At 40.8% G+C, this 11,828-nt stretch overlaps 1 long non-coding RNA gene across 1 annotated transcript; it reads right to left on the bottom strand.

The window, feature by feature from the left end:
- Positions 1-1,799: 1,799 nt before the first annotated feature.
- On the bottom strand, positions 1,800-7,558 carry LOC122146074. The gene is made up of 3 exons (XR_006160757.1): positions 7,511-7,558; positions 7,359-7,436; positions 1,800-1,856 (listed from the first exon to the last, which is right to left on the bottom strand). It is a non-coding gene; the product is annotated as an uncharacterized LOC122146074 (long non-coding RNA).
- Positions 7,559-11,828: the final 4,270 nt, after the last annotated feature.

Raw genomic sequence — 11,828 nt, 5'->3', positions numbered from 1 at the left:
ACACAGTGCAAAAGAACTATACTATACAATATGAGAAATAGAATATAGACTATGTATATCTATATATGCAAGTATAGAGTAGAAATGTACTGTTGAATGAAAAAAATATCAATAGATTATATTTTATTGCAGTTGATGAGATAATAAGAAATGGCTCATGAAGTTGCAAATGTGGTTTCAATTAAGTCGGTAACGAGGTCAATATGTAGTATATATAGACTAAAGATTTGTGTGTTTCCTATTCACAATGGCTTGCCCTTTGTTGGATGATGTAGTTGATGAGTAAGTTTTAATACTCAGACGAGCATTCAGGCATGAAAGAGTCTTCCGAGATAGGGCAGACCCATTGGCCTTTTCAGACGAATATCTGACTGAGAGGTACAGATTCTCAGGTGATGGCATCAGGTATTTGTGTAGGCTGCTGGGTCCAAACATACAGCACAGGACAGCACGGAGTCATGCTCTCACTGTCCCACAGATGGTCTGCGTAGCACTGCGATTATTTGCAAGTGGCATGTTTCTGTATTCTGTCGGTGATGCAGAAAACCTCAATAAAGCCACTATTTGCCGCACAATAAGAAATGTAAGTCTGGCAATGAAATCTCTTGTGCACATATTTATCACCTTCCCTGGTAACAGAAGATTCATCCACATCAAGGAGGAGTTCTACAAGATTGCAGGTAACATGAATAATAACAGATTACTACAAAATGTTACATTAGCACAGTCACAGTATGACACACATTTTGTGTTACAGCTATTCCTAATGTAACTGGTACAGTGGATTGCACCCATATTCATATCCAACGCCCCTCAGGTGCACATGAGGGAGATTATGTTAACAGGAAATCCTTCCACAGTGTCAATGTTCAGGTAAAAAGGAGTTATGGTTACTGTCAGCTACATAATTATTCTGTGCATTAAATGACCTTAATAGGTTATATATTTTTACAGATGATCTGTGATGCTGACTGCCTTATCACAAACTTTAGAGGCAAAGTGGCCTGGCTCAGTCCATGACTCCAGACTCTCTCGGGCTAGTAGAATTTACCAGAGACTCTCTCTAGGTAAGCCACCCTATTTTTTTTAAGCACCTTGAACATCAAGAGAACAGTACTTGTAAGAATTATGTTTTGTATTCGCAGGTGAGTTCTCTGGTGTGCTTTGGATGTTGACTGGGACAATGCTGCCATATTCCCAGATGACAGAAATGGTAGACTTGTTAGAGAACAATACATTGCAAATTATTTCAGTTAATTTAGTTTTGATTTAGGCCATCCCATAATAAAGGATAATGTAGGCTATATAACTTTTTCATGTGTACATGCATTTTATTTGGCATCGGTAACACACACTGTGGTTATCTTCCCAAATTCTAGTTCCACTTCACTGGATCAATAACTATAAAGTGTACTTGACATTCATAAAAAAAAGTTACAAGACCACAATGGTTTTGGAATATTTTTCTTTTATTATTTTACAGTTATCACTTGTCAGCTTGGAGCTTTTGAGAGAAAAAAATTATGATGATTAATACATTGTGTTACAGTCATGGTTACAGTATGAACTGAAGTCACTTACTTCTCCTTCTAGTTTCTGGATTTCCAGTTCTAGTTTCCTCAGTGTCTTGAATTAAATTTTCATCTCAAGGTCCATGTCCTGCAGCTTTCTTTTGTTTCACATCAATCTTGACTTCTGTCAGCTCGATATGTCTCTTAAGATGCGTTGTGTAGAGATATCTGACAGTTTGTGAATTCTGTGAACACCTTTTAGTTAGCACTGCAGAATTTTTTGCATAATGTAAATTTACTGTAGGCAATACTCACTATGTTACCAGGCTGCCCAATGTCAGGATCCTGTAACAAATGATATTTTATTTTAGTACCATGTTGTAAGGAAGTCTTTAGCAGTGGCTAGGCAGGCAGCAAGAAAAGGTAAAAACTCTGAAGTTTCTTAAAGGTGATTTAATTTTCTTGTCAGGGCATGCTCCAAACAGTGTAACCAGGTTCCATCCATCAACATTCCAATACAAGAAGAACAAACAAAAGTAAAAGGAAAAAAAACAAAAAACAAAATAGTATTTACATGAGAAACATCAAACAGGTTGGCTACTGGCCCAACAGTCACATTCAGTTCTCTTGGTCAGGCTCGATGGTCAGTTTGCAGGGTGAATTCCCGACCAAGTAAGTAATATCGGAGAGAGTCAATAGCCCACTTAATCGCAAGGGCCTTCTTTTTCAACCGTTGAATATCTTCTCTCTCTATCAAAGAGTTTTCTGCTCAAGAACAGTACTGGCCTCTCACTCCCAGACTCTCCTTGGGCCAAAACTGCTCCCAGTCTGACATCTGAGGCATCCACCTGCACAAGAAACCTCTTCAAAAAATCAGGGCCCTGCAAAACAGGCTCTTGACATAACACAACTTTAAGTTTTTTGAAAGCTCCTTCGCACCCATCTGTCCAGTGAAACTTAGGACTCTTTTTGGTTAGATCAGTCAATGGGGTAGCCAGAGATGCAAAATGGGGAATAAAACGGCGGTACCACCTAATTAAACCAAGGAACGATCTCACTTGTTTTTTTGTCTGTGGCCTTTGAATGTTTTGAATACACTTAAGCTTCTCTACCTGTGGCTTAATCTGACTATGGCCAATAAGGTATCGCAAATACTTCACCTCTGTTTGTGCCCACGAGCATTTGGTGGTGTTAATAGTGAGTCCAGCTTTCTGAAGCCTTCGTAGGACATCACTAAGATGCTCTAGATGTTCCTGCCACGTTCCACTATATATTACTACATCTAAAAATGCTGCGGCATATTGGTCACACCCAGCAAGTACACTGTCCATAAGTCTCTGGAACGTTGCTGGTGCTCAGTGTAACCCAAAAGGCATTACAGTTGACTGGTATAGTCCAGTGGGGGCACGGAAAGCAGTATATGGCTTACAAGAAGGGTCAAGGGGCACTTGCCAGTATCCTTCACATAGGTCTAGTGTAGTCATGTAATGAGCTTTACCAAGCCTTTCAATCAGTTCGTCTATCCGAGGCATCGGGTGGGAATCAAAACAGGATACGCTGTTCAGTTTTCTGAAATCTGTACAGAACCTCAGTCCACCGTCTTTCTTAGGAACCAAAAGTATAGGACTTGACCACTCACTTTGGGAAGGTTTGATGATTCCCATCTCCAACATCATTTCAATCTCCTTCTTCAGATTCTCTACCATGCTCTCAGGAACTCGATATGGCTTCTGTCGGATTGGAGCTTCCTCTTTCAAGATTATATTATAGGTGACCACTTGGGTATGCCCCGGTCTCTCCTGGAAGAGAGATGGAAAAGACTGACGTACCTCTGTGAGTTGTTGTGTTGTTCACTTAAGTGTAAATTAAGGCCAGGATCCTCCGCTGAAGGTTCCATTTCTAACTCATCTTCTTCCTCCATGACTGCCCGCACCATCAGTACCACTTGATCTTTAGGTTCAAGTCCCCTCTCCTTAAACTCTTTCAACAGGTTGACATGAAGGATCTGTTTAGAACGCTTTCTCTCAGGACACAGAATCTCATATGTTACAGGGCCCAGTTTTCGGGTAACGACATATGGACCCTGCCACTTGGCTAACAGTTTACAGGTACCTGAAGGTAACAGTGCAAGAACTTTCTGTCCAGGCTTTAGGTCTCTTTCTCTAGCATGAGTGTCGTACCATACCTTCTGTTTCTTCTGGGCATCCTGTAGATTGTCCTTGGCCAAAGTCCTGAACGTCTCCAGCTTGTCCCTCATCTGCAATACATAAGAGATGACACTGCACTGGGCTGGTTTCTCTGCCGTCTACTCCTCTTTAAGCATGTCCAGGGGGCCTCGAACTTGCCTGCCATACAAAAGCTCAAAAGGAGAAAACCCAGTTGAACATTGGGGCACCTCTCTATATGCAAAAAACAGAAACAGAATCCATTTATCCCAATCTCTACCTGTCTCAGCCACAAAATTTTTGAGGATGTTTTTCAGTGTGCCATTAAAACGCTCAACTAAACCATCAGTTTGGGGATGAAATGGTGTAGTTCGGATACCTTTAATACCCAATTGTTTATACAGTAATTTCATCACATTAGCCATGAAATTAGTTCCTTGGTCAGTAATAATCTCAGAAGGTACTCCAACCCTGGAAATCAAGTCAATTAAGCATTTCACAATATGTTTACCCTGAATGGATCGCAAAGGGTACACTTCAGGATATCTAGTTGCATTGTCACAAATTACCAGGGCAAACTGATTACCTGTACTATTCTTCACCAAAGGGCCAATTATGTCCATACTTATCCGATCAAACGGGGTACCAATGATTGGTAAAGGCTGTAAATAACTTCGGTCTGCCTTCCGGACAGGAGCTACAAGCTGGCACTCAGAACAGGTCTTACAATGATCTTGTACATCCTGATACATTTTGGGCCAGTAAAATCGTTGACCAATTCGCCCATAAGTTTTCTGCTGACCTAAATGTCCAGACCAGGGTATAGTATGACCCAGATGTAAGATCATCTTACGCAGTTCAGTAGGCACTACCAGTTTGGGACTCTCTGTGTTTGACGTATACAAAAGATTGTCTTTTAGGATATACTGATCCCCACCAAACTGTGGTACACCCACAGGATTACCATCTACCTCACACACTCTTTGAAACAGAGGTTGTAAGGTAACATCTGACCTCTGCAATTCCCCAAAATTGTCAGGCATCCGCCATTGGGAATCAATTAAATCAGACTCAGGACCAGGGAGACATGGTACAATATCCTGGGCCTTAACTTTCCCCTTATGTTTTTCTTGTCTTCGTTGTCTTTTACTCTTTTTAAACTTCCCCCCAGAGCCAAACAAATCTGCCTGGGCATTAGGAAGGGGCTGTAGCCCTTTGGTTCGAGATCGGGTTACCACTGCACAAGTTTTGGGTGTTGCATTGACCAGATCAGTTAAAGAAGGAAAATCATCACCTAACACCACATCATATGCCAGGTTGTCAATCACCCCCACCCTCAGCAAAAATGCCTGTTCCTCGATAACCATGGATACATCAGCAGTTGGATAGGTCTGTTCTTCCCCATGTACACATCCTAAACATACTGTATCCCCATAGTTTAACATTTCACAGTACAATAAATGAGATTTCACCAAGGTTTGCGTACTCCCTGTATCCACAAGTGCTTGAGCAGGACGACCATTGACCATTACTGATATGACATGTCTATGTTTGTCAGTGGATTTCAATAGTTCACTGGACTGCTCATCTCAGGGAACATAACACATGTTTGTTACCTTGGGTTTTCTTAATGGGCAAAGAGATGCCTTGTGCCCAGGCCGCTGACAGTAAAAACAGATCAGGGGCCCCTTAGCAGCAATATAAGTTTTCCCCACTACTCCCACAGTCTGATCACTGGGCTCCTCGGTTTTACCCTTACCCACAGTGCCTTTGTAAGTCCGTTGCGGTTCCCGATGTGCAGCCATATACCTCTCTGCCGATCTCACAGCTTCCTCTCCAGTCTGGGGTTGAATTTCTTTAACCCAAGTCCTCACATCTGGACGAAGAATCCTCAGGTACTGCTCAAGAATGATAGTCTCTCCTATCTGTTCCTTAGCCTTGACTTCTGGTCGCATCCACCTCTTGTACAAACCTTTGATTCGATTATAGGTCTCTCTGACACTCTCACCAGATGGCACTGTGAGACTCCTGAAGCGCTGGCGATAAGTCTCCCCCGTTACATTGTACTTAACTAGTACTGCAGCCTTGATGTCCTCGTAGGAGCCGGTTCGTTGTTCATCCATCCCAGCATATGCTTTCAAGGCCTTTCCTGTCAACAGAGTAACAACTCGAGCCACCCATTCATCCGTTAGCCATCCCCACGTTCTTGCAATACGCTCGAAACGAATAAAAACAAACTCTCCACATCTTCCCCCTCAATGAATTCAGGAATTCTGGGTTCATGGTAATGTCTATAAGGTACAGCCGGTGATTGGCTTATAGCTTGTATGCTATCAACAACAGGGTGAGCTTACGTTGAATGTATCATACCTCTTAATGGTGGTGGGTAAGTCCTTGGTGTAGGTAAGGGGTGGTGAGTATTTTGGCTGACTTGCTCTTCAGACCCCCATTCATTTCTAGGTTTCTGAAAAATGGTGGTTTTCAAATCATGCGGTTTATCAAACAGAATTTTCTCATTTCTTTGTTACTGTCGCATGAAATCCCTCATTTCAATCAAAAATTCCTGTCCCACAACAACATTGTCTTTACCATCTCAAGGAGTACTAGCTGTCCCAGTCTTGGGTCTTACCTCCGGGTCAGTCTCTTCATCTTGAATATTGCCTGCTTGGTGAAACATGCTTGAAATGACTTCCTCCTGTGCAGCAGCCCCAAGCTCCAAATCACCCACCTGAGCTTCCACCGTATCCTCTTCTCCCTCTGAGAGCAAAACAGGATGTGCTCTGGTAGCCCGTTGAGGACAAAAATGCCCTTTAGCAGTCATCTTACTACTTCCAGTTTTCTTCTTCTACTGCCAGTCCCCACAGAGACGTCGATCCCACTTCTGACACCATTTGTTGTAAGGAAGTCTTTAGCAGTGGCTAGGCAGTCAGCAAGAAAAGGTAAAAACTCTGAAGTTTCTTAAAGGTGATTTAATTTTCTTGTCAGGGCATGCTCCAAACAGTGTAACCATGTTCCATCCATCAAAATTCCAATACAAGAAGAACAAACAAAAGTAAAAGAAAAAAAAAACAAAAAAACAAAATACTATTTACATGAGAAACATCAAACAGGTTGGTTACTGGCCCAACAGTCACATTCCGTTCTCTTTTTCTCCCCCTCTTCTCTTTTTCTTATTTATGAGATCATATTTAACATCAACCTTCAAATATGAATATAAGCATCTTCTTTATCCAGCGCCATTTTCACCACGAAAACCAACGAGAATCCCAAAAGACATGTATTCAATGCAATATCATTCAACATTCTCAATGCCCCAGCGCCTCCTCCTTTGGCATGGTATAAGTCAAGCTTCCTGTTTGCGGGCCCCTCCCCTTAGGAAGTTCCAGGAAGAAGGTAAGACAAAGAGAATCAACATTAACAAATAAAACATTACTTGTCTAATTTTCACAAAAGGCACAAAAGGTTAAGACTGACAAACATGAGTCACAATGGAATGTGCACCCTCCATTTGACACATGTATGAGACAAAACCGTGAATAAAATTATCTTGAAAACAAAACCCATTGTTTGGTTCTTTGAATTGAGAGTTACATACCTCACTTTATCACATACCACTTCCCTGACTTCATATCTATTATGAACTTAAAAAAATGTGTCCATTTCCACAAAATTAACATGATACCTCGAGCCTTCTGGAGTCCAGCGACACGGTCTCATCATCGGCAGAAGTGCACTCCACTGCTGTAGATGTGGTTTCCCTCTGCCATATTCAAAACTTGTATTGATATTTTTCACAGGACATGCAAAGCCTATGATTTAATAAAGAGTACTCACCGATGAATTATAGTCTGGTGGCTCCAAAAATGTAAGGGTGTTACCAGCCACTGCAAGGTAAGGCAAAGTCACACAGTCCACATAACAAAATATATGTGTATTTAAGTGTTTTGGTTGTGCAGTAGTATGGCAATAATGTACCTTGTATGAGGAGGCCAGTATCCCTTGCTGGGTCAGTGTCAGTGGCTGTCCCTCCCTGGATCCCTTCAATCACTGGCTTCCCTTTATTTGAGTCCAGGGCCAGCTCCTCTGCTGTGGTGAAGTCTTGGGTTGGAGGGCCACCCCCGTACCAGATATATGACTTTTCTTTATTGCTAAAATCAGCACAGACAGTAAAATGTCTTAAAACATGTCACCTATGTTCTCCGCAAACAACTCTCTTACCAGCCTGCAAAATATTCTTGTATTTAATCTTGACTTGCTGCCAAGTCCTTTTTTGGCCAGACATGTTTGTTCTTTAAGAGGAATAGATAGATACAAATGATAAAATAGATTAGATGGGTAAAAAAAGAGCAAATTATCTGATTATAGATTACATCAAATCAATTACAAAAAAACCTACATACAAATAGATAAGAGTACAAAGATTAAACAGATAATAGACATAAAAGAAACTAAATAGATCAAACAGATGCACATAGTGGGTAAGTGTTTGCAAGTATTCTTCATGTTAAATTCATGTCCACTGGTCACATTTAAAGCAAAGTATACCATTATTTTTGAAAATGACAAGAAACTCCTTGGATTGTAATTGTGAGGGTTTCAGTGGAGCACTGGTTATTTGGACTACTTACGCATTCAATCGGTCCACTATTGTTTGCCAGGCATTCTCTCTTTGCTTTATTACAGCAGCTGTATTTGCCTTTTTTACATATAATATGTTTCACTTCTTCATACGTTTCCATAAGAAGCTGTTGCTCATTAGGCGAAAAGTATGCCGCACGGGTTTTGTCCATTTTTGCATCATTGATTCTGTGATCGATTTCGCAGAGATGGGACGAAGTCACACATGTGCAAGTCTCAAGTAAGTCCCAAGTATTTTTTTCTTGGGCAAGTCAAGTCAAGTCAAGTCAAGTCACAAGCCATGTCAAGTAAAGTCCAAGTCAAGTCACCTTATTATTGTAATTTTACCTGCAGAATCTGATCTTAATAAAGTGAAAAGAAAAGATATAAGTAACTGTCAGTAAATTAAAATAATTTGGATTTGCATTTGCATAAATACTCATGTTCAGTAAAATACATCATGGAATCAAACAAAATTGTAACTTCATTAAATAATTTATTTTTCACTTTTGCCAAGTGTTTGAAATGTTTTAAATTTTCAACATTGAGTCCATAAAACAAATAACAGCTTAACATCCAACAGACTCCTCTCTGAACACCTCCCTCTCTCTCTCAAACACAGTTTACATATAACATTAAACTTTGTTACATTTCTCCTCTCTCTCACACACACTCACTCTCACACAGTCTCTCTCTCTCTCTCTCACACACACACACACACACACACACACACACACACTCTCTCTCTCTCTCACACACACTCACTCTCACACACACTCTCTCTCACACACACACTCACTCTCTCTCTCTCTCACACACACTCACTCTCACGTACACTCTCTCACACACACACACACACACACACACACACACACACACACACACACACACACACAGAGTATATCCATAAGTCATTACCTCTTTTAAAAGGTATTGCACTTGTAAAATATAAGATTCGAGAGGGTCTTGTCTGCAAGCCGAACACAATGTGGCCTCATGATGATCCCACCATGACTGAAGACCCTTTCAACTGGGGCACTTGAAGCCGGCACTGAAAAAGCTCTCATTGCAACAGGAAAAAGTGCAGGGAGGATACCCCGGTTTGCATCCCAGAAGGACAGACAAGCCTGCCCACAACAAAGATCAAAATAGTTATTTAGTTGTGTCTCTGGGTTGGTGGTTGTGTCCTGCTTGCGGCAAAAACAAGAATGGGATGTACTGTATGGTCCGGCAGACATGAAAACATGATATATGGTTAAAAAAAAAATTGTTGTTTGAGGCTTTTTGCAGTTTTTATTTACTATCTTGCTTAGCATCAAAATCCTCCAGACTTGGCCCTTCTACACTGATTCTTATTAGTGGACGATGCTACTTGTGCCTGATGTTAAAGGTTGTATCAGCGATGACGGGGTAACGTCACTTCTGTTGATGTTCAAACAAAACAGAGAGCTAGCTCGCTACTCCCTCCCCCTCCCTCCCATGCAATTGAAACTCTCCTAAACGCACAGCACATCTTATTGGTTGGAACACTTTATTTTGCCTTTGAGTGGTTGGTTAACACTTGTTGGTAGCAATTGTTTTTGTGTACAGATCTCGGAGCCTAGGCTGCCTACAGAGCAGGGGTGGTTCTAAGGTCAGTGGATATTATTCGCGGCTTTAGCCCAAACTAAAAATTTTTATTTTTATTTAAAGGAATTAATTAATTATAAAAGTGATTTAAGGGAATAAAGAAAAAGAAAGAAAGGCTTATTGTATTAGTGAAATAATTTTAACTATTTGCAACTAATATTTTATTTTTAATTATGCATCCATTGTCTCTAAATTAATAAAGGACATTATAGCATATTTTCAATTCAAAAATGCAAAATGTAATAAATAAAAATGTTAAATGTTTATCTACTTACATTTTACCAGGCATTCGTTCACTTCTTTAATCATTTTGACAATGATGAGCTAGACCGCTGAACTTTTAGTCTTCCTAACAACAAACAGAGCGGTGCATAGTCCTAATGGAGTTCATCAGAGCAGCATCAAGAATATCAAATATTTTGCAGTGAATCTCTTATTTGCATCTTAAGTTTATTGCCAATAATAATGACAGGTTTGTGCAAGTGTGGAACTCGGTGAGCTCGCGCAAAACACATCTTCAGCACAGCGACTCATTTGCACGTCTCTGATTGGCCAATGCGTTCAACAGACATGTCTGTGATTGGCTACAATGCTCAACGCTGCAAAAGCACGTCGTGAGTACCTTTAATGCAAAGGTAAAATATATATATATATATAAAACTGTAATATGCACTTTTCATGATTAGGTAATCGCGGCAGCTGTAATCTTATTCACATTTGTTTTTCTGATTAATTGTTTTGCTCTAGGAGAAAGATAAGGTAACAAAATATTCAGGGCTTTACTATAAACATTCGGGGCTTAAGCCCCCTTAGCCCAGCCCTTGCGCCGCCCCTGCAAGAAACGTGTTTTTTGACGGCCTGCTAGCGGTGATAATGTGATAATTTATGTTTGGGCCTTTTTTGGGCCTGAAATCGTTGATACAGCCTTTAATGGCTACTTTAGCTACTATTACATTAGCTAACTACCAACTTACCAGATAACATTAACAAATTGACAAGCACTTACTGGGCAGAATGGCTCTTCGGATGACGGACAAAATTGGAGGTTGTCGTCTGGCTGTCCGAGATTTGTATATTGCATGTCTTGCAAAGAGCTGTTCTTCTTTTGCCATCTTGCAAAAAAATCTTGAAGCCAAAAGCGATGACCTTCGGTACCCCTCCGGCTGACATGTTGATGTGATATCTGATCTAAGTGGGCGTGGTGTGCGTAAGGTACGAGAGGGCATGACTGATGATAGTGTCGTGATCCAGTCATGACAACGCTATTCTCAGCCTGTGCTCCAGCTGAGTAATCAACTTTATTTTTAAAATAATTTATATATTTTATATTCAAACTGAAAACATGATGTGATTAACACTCAAGTCATTCAAGTCATCGTGTCTCAAGTCAAGTCAAGTCCATAGTCTTTAACTTCCAAGTCTGAGTCAAGTCTCAAGTATTTTATTTTTTGTCAAGTCAAGTCACAAGTCATAAAAAAAGCGACTCGAGTCGACTCGAGTCCAAGTCACCAAGTCACAAGTCCCCATGTCTGCGATTTCGTGATCTTTTTAAGAATGCCGTGAACGTGCATTTATCCAAACAATATTCACCTGGCTTGACATATCCGCACGTCCTCATCCTGGCTCAGCAAACTTGCAACGGATTAAGGCAGGATGCACTGATTAAACTAGGTCAAGCCGCGACTGTTCTGTTATCCTGGCTTTCTTAATTCGACTTTTGTGCAACGGGCCTCTGGGTCCCGTTCTTCATACGTCGCTAACTCAGTTTGCTGGATTTGATTGTTGATGATTTGGCATGATCTTGGATAGTTTGGTTCTTTGAAGCTCATCCCGGAGTTGCTGTCATAGCAAAAGGTCCGTAAGCTTAAACCTGCTCGGGAGCAGGCTTATTTCATGTAAACAGGAT

Source organism: Cyprinus carpio, chromosome A9, assembly GCF_018340385.1.
Source record: "Cyprinus carpio isolate SPL01 chromosome A9, ASM1834038v1, whole genome shotgun sequence".
Lineage (NCBI taxonomy): Eukaryota > Metazoa > Chordata > Actinopteri > Cypriniformes > Cyprinidae > Cyprinus > Cyprinus carpio.
Note: the sequence above shows the minus strand (reverse complement) of the source record. Positions and strands in the feature narration are given on the sequence as shown.